This window comes from Hakea prostrata, chromosome 10 (assembly GCF_041222555.1).
Source record: "Hakea prostrata isolate BN-2017 chromosome 10, UWA_Hpros_2, whole genome shotgun sequence".
Classification (NCBI taxonomy): Eukaryota; Viridiplantae; Streptophyta; class Magnoliopsida; order Proteales; family Proteaceae; genus Hakea; species Hakea prostrata.
This window is the reverse complement of record NC_142609.1, coordinates 48,946,318-48,963,287: the sequence shown is the minus strand read 5'-3', so window position 1 is coordinate 48,963,287 and position 16,970 is coordinate 48,946,318. Positions and strand designations below refer to the sequence as shown.

General features: G+C 39.1%; 1 pseudogene across 1 annotated transcript; it reads right to left on the bottom strand.

Moving 5' to 3' along the window:
- Positions 1-2,235: 2,235 nt before the first annotated feature.
- On the bottom strand, positions 2,236-15,350 carry LOC149003684 (nuclear poly(A) polymerase 1-like; annotated as a pseudogene). The gene is made up of 10 exons (XR_016170175.1): positions 14,274-15,350; positions 14,089-14,166; positions 13,879-13,986; positions 10,092-10,154; positions 9,813-9,974; positions 5,427-5,540; positions 5,269-5,331; positions 4,787-5,116; positions 4,107-4,271; positions 2,236-3,746 (listed from the first exon to the last, which is right to left on the bottom strand). The product of XR_016170175.1 is annotated as a nuclear poly(A) polymerase 1-like (transcript).
- Positions 15,351-16,970: the final 1,620 nt, after the last annotated feature.

Genomic DNA, 16,970 nt, shown 5'->3' with positions numbered 1-16,970 from the left:
AGGAGCTGGCATGCATGAGCTTTTTTAATTATCTAGGTGAGGGAAACAATTGAAAACTGATGTCAGTACTACAGTATATAATAATGGGTTTCAACAACATTGCTCCATGTTAAATGGGCAACACTATGCTGTCAATAGTCAAGCTTGAAATCTCGACTGTCTACCTCCTTTTCAATCACTTGTGAGACGGTGGTCGAGATCCAAATCTTAACAACTGGATCCAAATCTTAACAACTGTTGGCAACCGGTGTCAGCATTCAAGTTTGCCCCATGATAATGAGCCCATAAAACATGAGTCAAGTAAGTCCAGTCAAGCAACTAGTCTAGATAACACGGTTAAACTTAAGTGCAAAATGCACAACATTATACTGTAAAGGGTCAAAATCGAAATCTCGATGTCTGTCTCGCTTTCAACCACTTGCAAGACAGACGAGTAAGATCGAAATCTCGGTTGAAATTTTAATTTTAATCGTTTACAATAGGACCAAATGACGTGAGTAAATAAAGTTAGTCAAGCCACTAGCCCTGATAACACGGGTCGACGGTTGAAGTGAATGAAATTACAAGTTCAGTCAAGCCACTTCATTGTCATACATGGTAGAATTTAAACGCATTAGCTGTGATGGCATCATCTTTCGTCCATCTCTGTGTTTTTTCAAAGATCTTAATCAATGGTAGTCAAACAACTATTTCGTAGGACAGTTCAGGCTTGTGTCGGTGGAACCCCTCATGAAGTTACCTGTGTCATGACAAAAAATGATAATTAAACCGATTAGAAACCAAGAAGGGTCGAATCAACGTTTGCTACACGATTCAGAGTTTGAAAAGCCTAGGGATTACCATTGAAAGACAAAGATACAATAATGCATATACAAGAACTCACTAACCAATGAAATAAAAGGTCAAAGAAAATCCTACCAATCGAGTCTGGCTGGAGAGAGAGAATATGAATGCTCTACTCTTGGCCAGTAGGGCTAGCAGTCATGCATCCAGTCGCCAAGAAATCCAAAAGTAAAAGTAAAAGCACGAAAAAGTCCAGACCCATCTCAGGATTATTCAGAGCTTGGAACCCCCAACAAATAAGATTTTTTTTTCTGTTTATCTTACCAATCACGAAAATAGAGGGATTTCTGATTCTCTGGTTTTGTAAAGTGAGAAGCTGCTTTCACCCATCTTTTAAATTAATAAGTTATAAAAGGATAATTTTACAATTTAAATCAAGGGTAAAGCAATATTATAACATGTTGGTTTAGGTATTCAGAAAATTATACAGATGCCATGTCATCAGTTAACTCACGGCATGGGGCAATAGTAAAAATAGGTAAAAGTATAAGATTCTATTAGTAACTTCAAAAAATGTAGGAGATTATTAGTGATTTCAGCGATCAATCAGATGTGATCCTTTCCGCCCCAGCAAGCTGTCCCCCAACACCCCACCCTCATGAAGGGCCTAACACAAGCCTGTTTTGGTATTGATGTAAGATTGGCAGTTGGGTGGAGAGGATTTGCGAACTTTTCAAGTGTGTTACAAAGTTATTGTCAGACGTAATTTGCCCCTACAAAAGGAGTTCGATGCGCAACACTGCTGTTCGCTGCAGGTCCTGCGCAATTAACAATTTCCCTACAAAAGTGTCGAGTGCATTGCCCATATAGCGTTTGGGGGCTTTGTACACCGTCCTTGCTTGTAGGGCACATGGATTAGACTGTCCTATTAAAATTAACAAGCAACACCCATTAATTAATTAGATTCGACTCTCGATTTGTGTGCCAAGGGCGAAGTTGCCAGTGCCAACAAGGCATGTGATTGGTAGCTGAAACCATTTCTGTCTATAAAGGCTCTCAAATCTGACCAAGATTTCAGCACTAGTAGCGTTGGCATCTACATTTAATCCATCTATTAGACTCCAACTGCTATATTAAGTATAAAAAAACATCACCGACCTACAACGCAACTGGACCTGCAGTCGAATCAACCAGAAGAATCTTCTAAATGCTTACTGTAGAAGACAAAAAAAAAACTTGGGAATTCTCCAGCATTCACTTTCACTGACAATGTCTTCACAAGCTTTTGGCCAAGCATTTGCCTTAGAAGCTGAGCTCAACCTGGAAATAAATCGGTTAACCAACCAAAGGGATCAAGGATTCAATCATTTCAGGAATTCACACTGCAGAGAGAATTAAATAAATGGAGTACCTGATGAGAGGCTTCTGCCGAGTTATCGATGTTGAAGCAGGCAATGCATTAACAATTGGAGTGGTCAATGCAGTAGGCTTTGCAGGCAGGAGGGGGGAGCGAGAAAAGAAAACAAAACCATCTACCTTCCTGCTCTTCAGAACAGATCAACACACATCTCAACAGTATCTAAATTGTTATGTATACTTATTCTGGTTAAGTGGCGCCCGTGATAGCCAAGTGAAACACCTATTTTAAATCACCCAGATAATTCTCTCACAATTGTCTCGTTCTGACATACAGATGGTCAAGCACACACAGAATGTTAAGTGGTTGAGTAAAGATACCACAAAATATTGTAATTCTTACTCTGTTGGTTGTACAACATCTTCCTCTTTTTTAAGAAACTGCTTGTGAAAAGATCTCATCTCCAATTAAAAGGTAATCACTTTCCACATTCCGCTTTCTTCCTCCCATACTACCACCTAACCCTACGTACCAAAGACAGGAAAGAGAAAAAAGGAAATCCATCTCTTTTTTGCCTTATGCAATTTCTCAGCGCGTCAGTCAAGCACTCACTTGTTTAACACCTGGCCATAGCATCATGATATCTACATATGTAGGGGAACAATGAACAAGTGAGGAAAACAAACCTCCAGCTCCTTTAAGCTTCCGCTCTGGAAAGGGCATGTAGTTGAACCTACTTCTTTCACTTCTACCTTTGTTGTCAAAGACTCAGCACTGCTGTCATTCGCACACCCTCCAGAAGTTTTTGCTCTATCTATCATGCTAAATTCATCTTCAAATGCACCAAGCTCTTCTGGAAGATCTGGGTGGGGAGCTGCTGGACCAGAAATGTTCTCAATGGCAAGCTTCTCTGCCTCTTTGCATGATAAACCAGCACTAGACATCGGTATCACAGGTAGGCTACATCCTACAGATCCTTCAGCTTCATTACAGGGTGAATCAGCTTCAAGTTGATTATGTCTTCCTCCTGAAGTGTTTGCATCCATGCAGCTTCCTATTACAGAGTGTAGGAGTAGTGGGGAAAGAATGCCTAAGAGAAAGAGGGCTATAAAATCCAGACACCTCAGTAATTCTCCCACTGGCAGAAGTAACTGATGACAAGCACTCTGCATTTCTTGTGCTAATATTATCATCCAATTTTCTCTTCTTGTCATCTATGACATCCACATCGCCTGCTGTGGTATTACAATGATTTATCAGCCAAATCAGTTTTTGATTTCGTGACAAACCTACTCTCCCGCATTCCTTTCACAGGACAAGAAGGCCGAACTCCACCAGGAAACACAAAAAGAGGAATATCATTGTGCCTTATACGGGATATTTGGATCTCCATTCCTGGTTTCCATAATGTATACATTCCAACAGAGTGCTTGAATTCTTCTACAGCAGCCCTTATATCAAATTTTTTGCCTTGAACTTCACTTACAGAAACACCCTTTTTTTGTTGGAGGCCCATGAAGTAACAACAATGGAATGGCCTGGATCTGTCCAAAAAATCATTTGGGTGCGGGTGGCATTGAAGCATACCAAATGTGTCTCTCTCGATCTGAATGTAGATAAACAGAACAAATGAGAACAGAAATATGAGGAAAGGACAGGAGAATGAAAAAGCAGTTGACGGCTTATGGCTCCTTGAGATGCGAGCTCAGATCGAAGCTTTATGATCAAAACCCTTTTCTATAGAGTGAGCCCATCCCCTGGCAATATTTTGGAAGAAAAATAAGACCATATGATAGCTAAGGATTTCTTGCTAGGTTGAAACATTATTCATGGCCTGCAGCCCAGATCACTCTACTAGGGTGATGACTAAACAATCTCACCAGCATTGGGAAGGTGAAAGCCATGGTTTAGTCATCACAGAAAAGACCAGCACAAGGGAATGAAAATGTTAAGTTAAGTCTCTTACCTTCAAAGTAAGCTGGCGAAGTCGAGATTCTACCCAACCCTTCCACTTTCTCAGGTCATCATCATTTTCAGCAGTAATGTCAATCTGCAAATAATTTTTATAAACTTCAAAGAAAGGGTAAACCTCAAAGAGAGTATCCCAGTTAGCCTTGTTTTGCTCCATGGCCTGCAAAAATTTAACCAGTACTGTTAGCTCTTGGATGGACATGTATGACCAATAAATATTTGAGGATACAGAAATCTCTTGACACTGATATTGAGAGTCCAGATCGTCCACTTACATGGAAAGGAAAAACTCCATCCACATGATTGGATGTTTGAGACATGTCAAATTACTCAAATCTAAGAACAAAATCTTCTTTTTTAAGGAAAATTCTGAAAATGTAGGAACCCAAAGCTTCTCTCTCATTTCCTAAAAAGGAGGATTTTATTTTTATATTGGACACATGTCAAGCATCCAACTCTGACATTTATATCATTAAGACTGCAGTTTGACTTAACAGACATCTGCATATTGTCTAAATAAAAATCATGCAGAGTCAAGTGTCTGTAATTTTTGTCATTTATGACGCCCAATTAGAAAGTCCTGAGAACTATAAACAGATCATGCAATAATCATAATAACTGGTGGGGAACAAATTTCTACCACAAATTAGCTAGGCATTAAAGCTTAAAGCACACCTCACAAATTTCATTTCCCCTCTGGAACTCCTCTGTCATTATACGCAATGTGCTTGATGAGACATTATAGCTAGAGTTAATACAAGGGTAAGCAGGAGTAATTATGGGCATCAAATGTAGTCCATCTCGGGAATATTTTCTTGGATCCCAAACAGGTAGTCCCAGCGAACCTTCATCAATGGTGCATAGCATGACAGGGTTTGGCCATGGCCACTGGCCAAAAACCCGGAAGAACCGAGATACCAACATACTGGGTAGTGCATTTGGGTATAGCTGGCAGATTCGAGCAACCAGCAATGCCCAGTGTATTCCACCAAGAAACCCAGCAACCTGGCCATCAGACACAAAATAAAAAGAATATGACATCGAATAAAGCCTAACCAAAGTGGTTGGGGTTGGGGGGGGACGGGAGGAAGGAAAAAGCACAACAATAAAACCCTGTTTAATTCAGAAAACGAAAAAAAGAAAAGGAACTGCCTCACATTTGAATAAACACCCCGTCTTTTTGCCCAAAACCTCATGCATCTCAAAGTCATACGGAAATTCTACATTACACATCAGAAAAAATAAATAGATCAATCATAGTACAATTTGATATCAACATAATCATGCAATTTTAATTGTAAAATGCTAGCGAAACCTGAATATTTGGCACTAAACGTAAAATATAATCAGTAACTCGGCATCCATTAAGACTACGAACTGTCCAGTCATCTACATTCTGCAATATCAAATCTTGAGAAACATCCAGGTCCTGCAACAGAAGAACATATTGAGGCAGTTAACAAAGACACATCCAACACAGATCAACAAGATGATCATTCTTAGATGGACAGGACTTGGACCAATGGGTGAAGAGCAGCATCCAAGTCCTGCTACAGAATAACATCTTGAAGAACAAAGTCAACAACTTCACTTCCCACATGGATCAACAAGATAGTCATCTTTTAGATAGATGGATCTTGGAGAAGTAGGTGAGAGCATTAGACATTGGTAGCAAACATGTCCATTAATCCAAGTCTTGAGCAGCAGTATGTCTCATAGTTAATACTTGGGGTACAAAAATAAGGGATAAAACTTGGACATTTCCAGTGGAAACCATGACTTAAAAAACACAGAATTGGGATAGGAACAATCCCAGCTGATTATGATTCAGATTGGATTGGCCAACATTGGACAAATTGGAATTGGTCATAGAATTGACCAAAAACAACACCCATTGGCTGTAGGTGACATAGAAGGATCTCGACATTGTCACCAACAAAGTCATAGCAGAGGAGCAACAGAGGATCATGTACCACTTCTTAGGGAGATAGACCTCAATGCAGATTTCAACAGTGAAGACTTCTAAGTTCTATCATCACGTGTAGCACAAGGTGGAGTCTAATTTCTGGATCAGAATCTTCTCTGGAGCTCTGAGTCCCCCCCTCCAACACCCCTTTTTCCCCTGCCCCCCCCCCTCCTGCTCACACAGTCACACTGTAATGGTCCCATCACCCTTTATTCTCTCATTCTCTCTCTTCTTTTTCTTTTTTCTTTTAACTTTTATTATTATTATATTATTTTGCCCCATGTGATGAGGACACTTGTGTCTAACAAATGTGTTTTTTCCCTCAAGGACCCGGCCCAACCATCTCCTCTCCAACCCCCTTCCCTATTTTTGTGCCTTACCTAACCCTTAAAACCCCTTCCTCCTTCCCTATCCCTTGTTGGCTGCCCACCTCTTTTGAACTTGGGATCTCTAACCTTCTCAAGAGTCTTGCCAACAACCCTTTCCTTCGCTTATGGCTCTAACTACTGAGAATTCTCCAGTAGAGGCTACAAATGATGAGCCCTCTATTCTAGGGACCCATGGTGATCTAGACTCCCCTCTTGAGTGCGCAGAGGGATCTGGCCCTATTGAGGATGATGAAAACCTTGTTTCTTTTGAGGATACCAACATCTTTGAGGGCACCCCTAAGACAGATTGTTACGGTTGTAGGAGAAACAACCGCTCTGCCAAAGGGCACCACCATATTGATGAAGATTTCATTGTGAAAGTCTTCTTCTAGAAAGACAGAAAAAGAACAGACAAAGAAATTAGGTTCTGGTTTCTTGATCCATTTTAGTCTAGTTTGCTCTCTTTCTTTCACTGCTCGCTTGTTTTGCGTTGTTTTTAGGCATTTTGCCATTTGTTGGACCTTTTCTTTTCTTTCTTTGGTTGGGCTTGGCCCTTTGATGTAACCTCACTGGAGTGAGGCCAAAATCCAGGATCTAATAAGGAGAATCAACAGGCCATTATTCTAGAACCCGGTGGTTAGGGATTCAGGGTTGTTAAGGGGTTTTAGGCTTTGTAGGATGGAATACTAAGTTTGGCTAGAGTTTAGAGGATTAGGATGAAGAAAATACAGACCCGATGCTTGCTGTTTTAGGTTTCACAATTGAATTCTAAAAGTTCTAGGGTTTTGGGAAATTACGGTTTATAGTTCCAAGTTTTTTTTTTCCTTTTTTTGTTGGGGGGGGAGTCCGGATTGTCTCCCCCAACGGCTGTTGACCACAAATTATGGGGGGGGGGCCACAAGGTTAGGGTGATGAGATTTATTTTTTTTTAAATATTTTATTATTTTTACTTGTAGTCCCCACATAATTTGTGGTTATAATGCCATTAGGGGAGATGATCCACACCCCGGGGGGGGTCACTAGGGCTAGGGTCGAGTGCTAGATGGAGGGAGGAGAAGACGATCCTAAGAGACGACGGATTTCTATGGTGGGGTTTGGGTGGTCTTGAAGGGTTTGGGAAAAAGAAGAGGGAGTTTCAGATTTTAGGATTTTAAGCAGGTAATTAGGTAAGGTTTGCAATCGAGTGTTAAGGAGGGGAGGGGTGATGATTCCAAAGGGGGTGGGATTTGGAGGACATGTTCGAGAGATATGTAGTTCTACAGTTTGGGGAAGAAAAGGGGGGGGGGGGAAGGGGGACTGGCGATTGGGACTGGAGGGCTGTTAGGTTTGAGTGCGATGAGGGAAAGAGAGGGGAAAGGCTTGGGGATTAAGGACTTACAAATTGAATGCTCAGGGAAGAAGATCGAATGTCAATGTTCCAATAACCACGTTGCCGCAAGCTTCTCTTGAGTTAGAAGCTTTAGAACTCACAATCACACATCCTCACTGTAGTAATCCTCCCCAGTAAATTTGACTCATTCCAAAAATTGATTTGGTCACAAGGAATAGGTTGTAGTTATAGCCCTTATTGAAAGACTCCTACTGGGACTCAACTTTAAAAGCAAAACAGAGGACTCTTATCTTAAGGAATCCTATTAAAAATAAGACAACAACTTAAACTACTCCTAGACTGGCTCCAAGAACAACATAAAAGTAGGACTAGACTCCTAATGAAATTAGGATAGCAACTAAAGGAACTCTGTTTTAATAGAACTCCTAATAGACTAGGACTCTTACTTAACTTGTCATAGGCTAATTCAATTTACAAAATAAGATTAGAGTTGGACTCCAAATAAAAGTCTACTTGTGGCTAGACCTAATTGGGCTTAATTGGGATTGCCCAAAATGACCAAAATACCCTTCATGCTGGCAAAATTTCCTATGCTGATGGCACGGACATAGGGTGCCGGGCAGTGTGTTCTTTTTTTCAAAAGATTCGATTGGACTGACCAAATAGATCGCTCCAGTTAGGTTATTCCCTTTTCTTAGATAAGTATCCTATATAGCATACAATGCACCAACTCCCTCCCCAACCCCCCCCCCCCCCCACACACACAATAATAATAATAATAATCCTAAAAAGAAAAGAAGTCATCAGACAAACCATACCAGATGGGCTAATAAGTCATTTATATTTTACCCACTATAAACAATTAGGATAACAATGTCCAACCTGAAGTAACTAAGGTCATTGAATAGAACCGACATCTTCCATGAAGGACCTCACAGATTCTAGAAAGAGAAAAGTACATAATGAACCAAAAGGCTTTTACATTTGTAACAAACAGTCAAGCTCAATCTGGCATTCATCAATAAATATGTCAACGACTGCAATACATAACTCATAAATTCAGGAACTCCCCCACATATAATGAATAATCATTATCACTTCTAAACCCAAATGATGCTGTTCATCTATACAAACCTATCAACTAATCAAAGAAAGTAAAGTCATTAACACCACCAAAGAAAAGTATCCAATCAATGTGCAGTACACACTTCACAGCTGACCAAATTATATCATATATAAGTAAATAACCAATGCTACAGTAATCATCACTTGCCTATGTTAGTTCACTATACAGAAATTTTACCAGGAATGTTACGAAAAATAATGCTTTGTTGATATGCAATACAAAAAGCTGGGGGGAAACAACATCTATTTCAAAGTCAAGATGTTATTTCACCAAAATAGTGATAGTATCTTGTGTTATGTGTGACCCAAATTCTTGTATCTGGCTTTGAAGGCTGACCCAACGACATATTTGGTGGAAGACCCGAATGATCTGTTTTCCGAGATTTATGATGGAAGCAAAGGGCTTGGGCGGATCAACCAATATGCCTAATTGAAACTCTATACACATGTCCGTCCAACCTCTGGTAAAGTCATTGTGAAATTTGGGGATTTTCCCCTTATGGTGAGAGTTTTGTAACGCCATTACGATAGTTTTGAGAGAACTCCACTGTAAGCTTCTTCCATGCATAGTGAAAGTTCTTCACCCGTGGATGTACCACGTCGTCTTAGTGTATGGACCATGTTAAATCAGTGTGTTGCATTGATTTAATTCCCATTCTGTTTGTGATTTCTGAGTGATCAATTTTAACATTTTGATTATTATTACTCTTGGCACCCATAAAGGACTCAACCCATTCATATAAATGGGGTTGTTTCCGCCCTCAAATCATGTTCAAATATGCTTGTTAGTCATGTCCAACGAAAGATGCCAAATGACAGAAAAATATGAATAAAATTTTCCAATAACTACTATTTTTTTAGTGTATTATTTAAAATAAAACAAATTCAACCTTAGGAAATTATGAAATTTACCTCAGGAATGACCCAAATTGAGAGCTTCGCATAAAGAAGGTCTATAGAAACCCCATTAAATTTGAACTTCATCACAGGGACATAAGCGTTGGGCACAGGGTGTAATTCTGTTACTTCAGGCATCTCAACCAGCATCTTGCGAAGTTCGATGAAGAAATCCTCCTGAACTTCAATTTTAAGGGTAAATAAACCCATCAAAAAAGAAAAGGAAGAATTTAAAACATCCTTCAAATCAAATTTGAAATCAATACATCAACTTGAGCGAAGAGCTGATCTCACTTCTCTTGATGCATGTCTAGGACCCACACATAGTGTATCTATATCTGCACCAGGGCCATGCACCTAAATTTACAGACAGTTCACTATGATGAGATTTATTGAACGACCAGATATAAATGTCATAAGAAGAAAAAATTACAACAATGAGATTGCTTCTTATTACAAATAATTTTTAGTATCACATCAGCCTACACGTAAACCACCAACGAGTGACACATACAAAAGCAAAACTCCTGATCAAGTCAAGGTCAAATTTTCAACTGTAACATTAACCGAGTTAACCACGAATTCAAGTTGTAAGGCAGTTCGGCCCCTATTTATGCCCCCTCAAGGTCGTGGATTTCGCCTGCCATTACAATCTATGATCTTTCACTTTCTCATTGAATTATATCAGCTCCAGCAAGTTCGGTAAATCTTCCCAACCCCTTTATTAATATCATTTTCTTAAATTTTCGGATTCCTTATAACCCTAAATACAAGAACCTAAATCTAGCCCAACCACCCATTGATGTAACCAAATTCTAAGGTTAGGGTTGATTGTTTCCCTAGAAGTAGGGTTAGCCCAGAATCTCTTTTGTTGAACCAGTAGACCGATACCCAAAACTAGGGTGTAATGGTCGCTAATAAAACTAGATGGGATGGATAAAATTGTTAAATGTGGCGTATATGGGTATACTTTGAGATAGCTAGAGATGGGCAAATTTGTTATGGATAGGTTTTGGGATATCTAATGTTTTAACAAATCCTATGGGATGGGTTTGTGATGGATCAGATGGTAACAAATCCGTATGAGATTATACGGATTTGTTAAGAGATACCTAGGAAGCCTGGAATTGGGTATGGGAGGGGTTCTGGGGATCATTTGGTTTAAAATCTTAGTGAATGTTCTTAAGGATTTAACTGGGCAATTCCCATGAACAATTGCCTCAAAGAGTGTGCAAATGGTTTGGTTCACCAATGCTCTCAATCCTCCTCTTTTTCTTTTTCTTTGTTTTTGAAAAAACACAATATAGATGCAGGTCTTGATCCAGGATTCCAACCAAAATTAATGTTTTATTTTTATTATCATCATTTTTTTGGTTTAGGGAGAGAGAGGGGGGGGGGGGTGTTTCAGTCACTTGATTGTAGGTTGGATTCTAGACTGTGGAAAGATACAAGAAGGAACTTGCGGCTACCAAAGGAAGTCAAGACAGTCTTACTAAGTAAAGTTTGACGAAGGTTGGAGTCCGACTTCAATTAGGATATATGTTTTCAATGATAAAGAAAAACTATTTGTAAGACATCAATGGAAGCACAATGCTTGATCATTTTGTGACTACGTAACAATTTGAACTATCAATATTGATTATTTTGGGTTAAGCATCTATGTAATAATAAGGTACCTTATTTTGGATGGAATTGACAAGTACATGGTCATACTATATAATCAAATGATAATGCCATTTTTGTAATTATTGATGCATATTAAAGTGAATTTCTGCCAAGAACAGATAGCTTGGGATATGTTTATCAAACACGTTATTGTTCTGAAAATGTTCAGGAACTATTTTTGGAACATGTTTACCGAACGCCTTTTGAGTCATTCTAGAAGCATTCTATAAACATATAAAACTGAAAAAATATTTTTTTTCCAAAGAACTGTACTCCTAGCATAGAAACGTTATCAAACTTACTGTAAAACCCTGTCATATCTATTTGACCTAGAAAGTGACTCTGCTTACCAGCAATAGTTTGTTGCTTATAGTTTACTACCCTGATGATCATATTCTATCCAGATGCCAGATTACGAATTTATAAAGAAATAAATTTGGAATATATGATAAACCACCACACTTTTGGAGAGCTGCAAGCCAAGAGGGAGATGGAGGGGACAAGGGATGCCAAAGGCACGAAGTAAAAGCCCGAGATACCAACCATGACAGTAAGCCTACAATAAGGATGCAGAACAAGAAGACCAGAAACAACCAGGCTATCAAACCAGACCAGAAATGGACTAAAATGTTAGATTCTGAATGTCCAATGGGTTATATGATTCAAGGGCTGACATATTGTATGTATTTTCCATTTCAATGGGCCATTCTTGAAAGCTCGAATATTTGGGAATTAGTGATAGAGGATTTTTTTGTGGGGGAGGCTTCTTCTTTTTTTTTTTTTGTGGGCATATGCTAGTTCTAAACCCTAGACCCTTTTTCCCTTTCTTTTCCGTCACCAATGCCAAGTGCCAAGGGAAGCTGATCTTCTCTCCTCTTCCCTCTACTTCTATGTCTCTTTCTCCTCTTCCTACTACCCTCTTCTCTAAACCCGAGAGTGCTCAGTGCCCTAAACACCCTCTCCCTCCCCACCCCCCACATCTTTTCCTCTTCTGCGAATTGGTACCAGTTACTCTACTCTTCCCTTTGCTTCTCTCTCTTGTCCAGTTGCCTGCTTCTCTTTCTCTCACCTCTCCTATGCTTCTTGCTACCTATCTACTTCTTGTCTGGAGGAACAGAGCCAGATTGATAATGGTGGCCAGCCCAAGACCGTCGCCTTGTCATCTACTCCACCCTCCTCCTCTACTTCTCTTTCACTTCTGCCTCTTTGCCTAACCAAGTGGAGCCAGATCGATGACGACTGCTGGTTGATCCCTGGCTCTGGTTCACTTGAAGTTCTGAGCAACACCTGTGAAGCCCCATCTGCATATTTTTGCAACCTGTCGCATGGTTGCTATTGGCCCAATTGCTCCTCCTCGGATCCCTCGACATGAGGAGCCAACAACTTGAGAAGTCAATTTCTTGCACCCTTCTCTGCTTGTCTAGCTTGGCTTACTAGCCTTGGATTTTGTCCATTTTGTCTAGTATTGTATTTTAAGCTTAATTGTAAGGTTCGGAATCACTTGTTCAAACTGTCTTCTTTTCATATGGCTTTTCGTCATATTCTTTCCCCTCGCCCTTTCTTCCCTTTGGTTAATAAATTTGTTTATTCATCCAAAAAAAGTGATACAGGATTAAGTAGTTAGTTCTGAAGAATTTATTTAAGCTTTAATAGGGGGATCATAACCACTACCAACAATTTAGCCTTGAACTTTAGAGTCTGTATCTGTGAGAGAGAATATGGTCATGCGGATGCAAAATGCTCTACTGTGGAATACAGCATGGAACCTTGATGGATGCCAAAGCTAGTGTAGGTTGGATTCCTTCTCATAGTTTAGGCTATATCTTTTAATCTAGCTGCTCGGTTTATTCATAGTTTTGGAGATCCACTATTGTCATATCTCCTACATTGATCAGAAATTTATAGAGATCTTGTTCTCTGGTAAATGATCATTTGATTTCAACCAAGCTTGCGCTGATGTGTCTATCAAATCTACTAGCTGGGCAGATCTGAAACCTATTTGGATGTTTAACTGGATTCCAAAAGTTGGCAGAGCCATTTACTGATGACTATGTTCAGCGACTGATATGCAGTAACCTTTCAGTCAGGACAGTATACTGGGCAAACTGAAATAACAGTATGTTGGAAGCAGGTAAATATGGTAAAAACAACATCATCGAACTGAAACTGTGGCCTACTCATAGCAGAAGCTCAACAGTGTGCACCATAATAGTCTCCATAGCAAGGCATTAGTATGGACAAACATTTGCACATAAACAGTGCATTCAACCATCAAATAAAAAATTAATACAATCAGATACCTTGAAAAATAAATTTCCTGCTTCCCCTGACCCCATATTGATTCCTTCGGAACATGTTTTATTTTACAAGCAGAAGCCATTGATTCAATAACAAACTCACAAAAGCAAAAACATACCCCCAGCCTGTATGAACCAAATGTGAATATTTTGGCATTTGCTTCCTGGACCACCTGCTCATTGAAACCCTTAGCTCGGCTAACTGCTTTTATCCATTTCTTAACAATCTGTTCAAGTTTTCAACAATCAAGCAGTGTCAATAGCATTAGAATCAGAAAGATATAAAGACCACAATACCAAAAATTGACACCTTAATCAATGAAACCCACCTGGTCCAAACGCCCAAGCACTTCTTCCCTAGATACAGCCTCTTCCTGACTTTCATACAGGCCAACATCCGCAAGGTACTGAACATAGAAAGTCTCAGCTAAGATTCATGGATGCACAGCACTAGTTCCAAAAGTTAATAATACGAAGAGGATTGGAAGGAACGTGGCTTCCATATAAAACTAACCTTTTCAAGCTCGCGGGTCTTGATCACATCAAATTCGGTAGGGTTACTCAACGATATTGGTTCCGTAACTCCAAGATACTCCCTTTTAGACCCTAGACTTCCCATTGAACCCTTTTTCTTACAGATTTACGAGTTATTAATATATATTTCTATTAGAGGGGATGAGAATTATAAGAGAAGAAACACGAAAATTAACACAAAGGTTAATTACACAGCTGCTGAGTTCTGATGCTTCAAATATATCGGGTAATAATTCATTCAGTTCGAGCCGAGGCTGACACTACAAATCAAACGGAGAAATGGAAGAAACAAGCACAATGCAAACTCTTTTTACTTTTCTTTAACCTACGAAAAAATCCTACGATGAGGATATGATCATTGAAAGTGGTCCAACGAATCTTTCATCTTTCCCAGAAAAAGAAAGAAAAAAAAAAAACCCTAACCAGATATGGACAATTGCAGCTACTACAATGGAGACGAGGATCTTGAATCTTGAAATCGTCACTCAAGCAGGTAAGACACAAATTTCTCCTGTTAACTTGCAGAGTAGTTCAACAGCCATCGGATTATGAGAGTTTTCAAAATCAAAGAAATCTCTACACTTAAACTCAAACAATTCAAAGAACAAAATACAGAGAAAATCGAACCTTTTCAGATTGCAGTCTATTTACTCTGCGATAGGGTACAGTTACCAAGAGAAAGAACTGAAGATGTGAAAATTCACATTGAGGTTCTAACTTCTAACTGAGCTTTTTTTCTTTTTTGGTACGAGAGTAATCTCATTCAAACTGGAAAAGAGGGCGTGAAAAAAGCCGAGGAATCAGGAGAGCATAAGTCCTGAATCCAAGGAGAGGAGCAAGGCCTTATGGTCATACACGGGATAAGACGTGGCACTTCGAACAAAAGCATCAGCTGCACAGTTGATACTTCTTGGAATGTAAGAGAAAGAAACAGTTAACAGTGAAGTCCCCAGCCTTCTGATGTCTGAGATCAATACGAGCAGACAGAAGGAATAGGCTTCTCAGGATGTAGAAGGTATAAGATTACAGAATTACAATCACTTTCCACAACCAGGTGATCAAAACCTTCACCAATATCATGTAGCATTCCATTGCGAATCTGAAAAAAATGCCGAGCTCAAGTTCATCGTGGGCCGTTTACAAAAAAAGAAAAAACTTCATGGGCCACTTGCAAAAACTCCTTACCCAGGCCTACTCCATTGTTGGGCCTTAGTATGTAATGGGAGGCCCTGCATGATCACCTCATCATCATGGAAGCACATACTACTTCTCTGATGCTTTTTCTACACAAAATATGTGTGGCCTTATAGGGTTCACGTCTAATATTGATTAAATAATTTAGAGGTGGAGCCTCTAGTGGGTCTTACATAATTCCACCCCTATTGTGCGGTGGAGAAGCATCAAGGAGCAGTATGTGCTCTCTCGACTAGTAAGTGTTTCGGACTCTAACCCCCCATTCCTTCACACCTTTCACAATGAACATCTGGATGCCTCTAACCTAACCCTAGAGAGATAATCTTTTAAGATGAAGATTTAGATGTTGGAGTCAATGATGAGCTCAAAATGTTTTTTGATAAATGTTGATATGTATACTTTTGTGTGTATGTTATTTATAGAGTAAGCTTTTGGAGGTGACTTAGCGGTTAAGGCTCTAATTTCTAGTATATTTTTCACTAACCAAAGAGTTCTTTTCTTCAAACATCTTGATCATAATTCACAAAGTTTGGTTTAAAGGATAAATATTCTTTGATAATTTAAATAAGAAAGTAAGTTTTATAAATGGTCTCTTTCTATGCACAAAAGCTATGGCACTTTTTGAATGCCTAGTTTTCAATAGTAGAGTTATTAGTATTTGAAGACAGCTTTAGAGTGCAAGACAAAGGCCATTATATCTCACCAACACTGTCTCTAGGTATTAATGTATCAAGAGAAATCATACTTGAGATATAAAATTCAATTCGAACATGATTTTGATTCTTAGCATCTCGACGTAAAATAAAAATTTAGTCATAGTAGCTTGAACTTGGTTAGTTGGGAGAACATTGGATGATTTTGAGTAGAGCTAGAGAATCTTGCTTATTTCAATCCAATTTCTTAAACCCTAGTTCAACAATGGTAAATTAATAGACAAGTAAATGAGTCCAAGCAATTTTGAGTTAAATTTGAGAACAAAATGAATATACCCGTGAGCTTCTAAAATCACACTAAAGTTTTGAAAGTGCTTCTTCATCCATTCACATCTTGACAATCCATGTTTGGAATGTTTATAATGCTCATACACTTCATAACTATAATTTACTAACGGATAAATATTCCCACAAAGAAGTGATGGCTACTTGAGAGGCTATTTGGAATTGTTCTTTGCTAGAGGGATGGAAAAAAGGCTATTGGTGACAATTTTTTTGGAAAGAATGGTAGGAATGTAGCCTTCTAGACTATTCAAATTGAAATCCTACAAATGTATAAAGCAGGTCTTTAGAGGATCTATCATGAGATATGGAGGTTCTGGTCTTGGAGAGTTGGAGGACCATTAGGGATGCTTCCATATAAGATAATGACCCCCACTTGCAACTTGGTGGTTGTACAATTGTACTATACATAAGGTGTAATGGGCCTGGGCTTTGGCCTTTCAGCCCATTTCAGTCTTAATTCTTTCTATAAAAGATTTTGTAAGAGT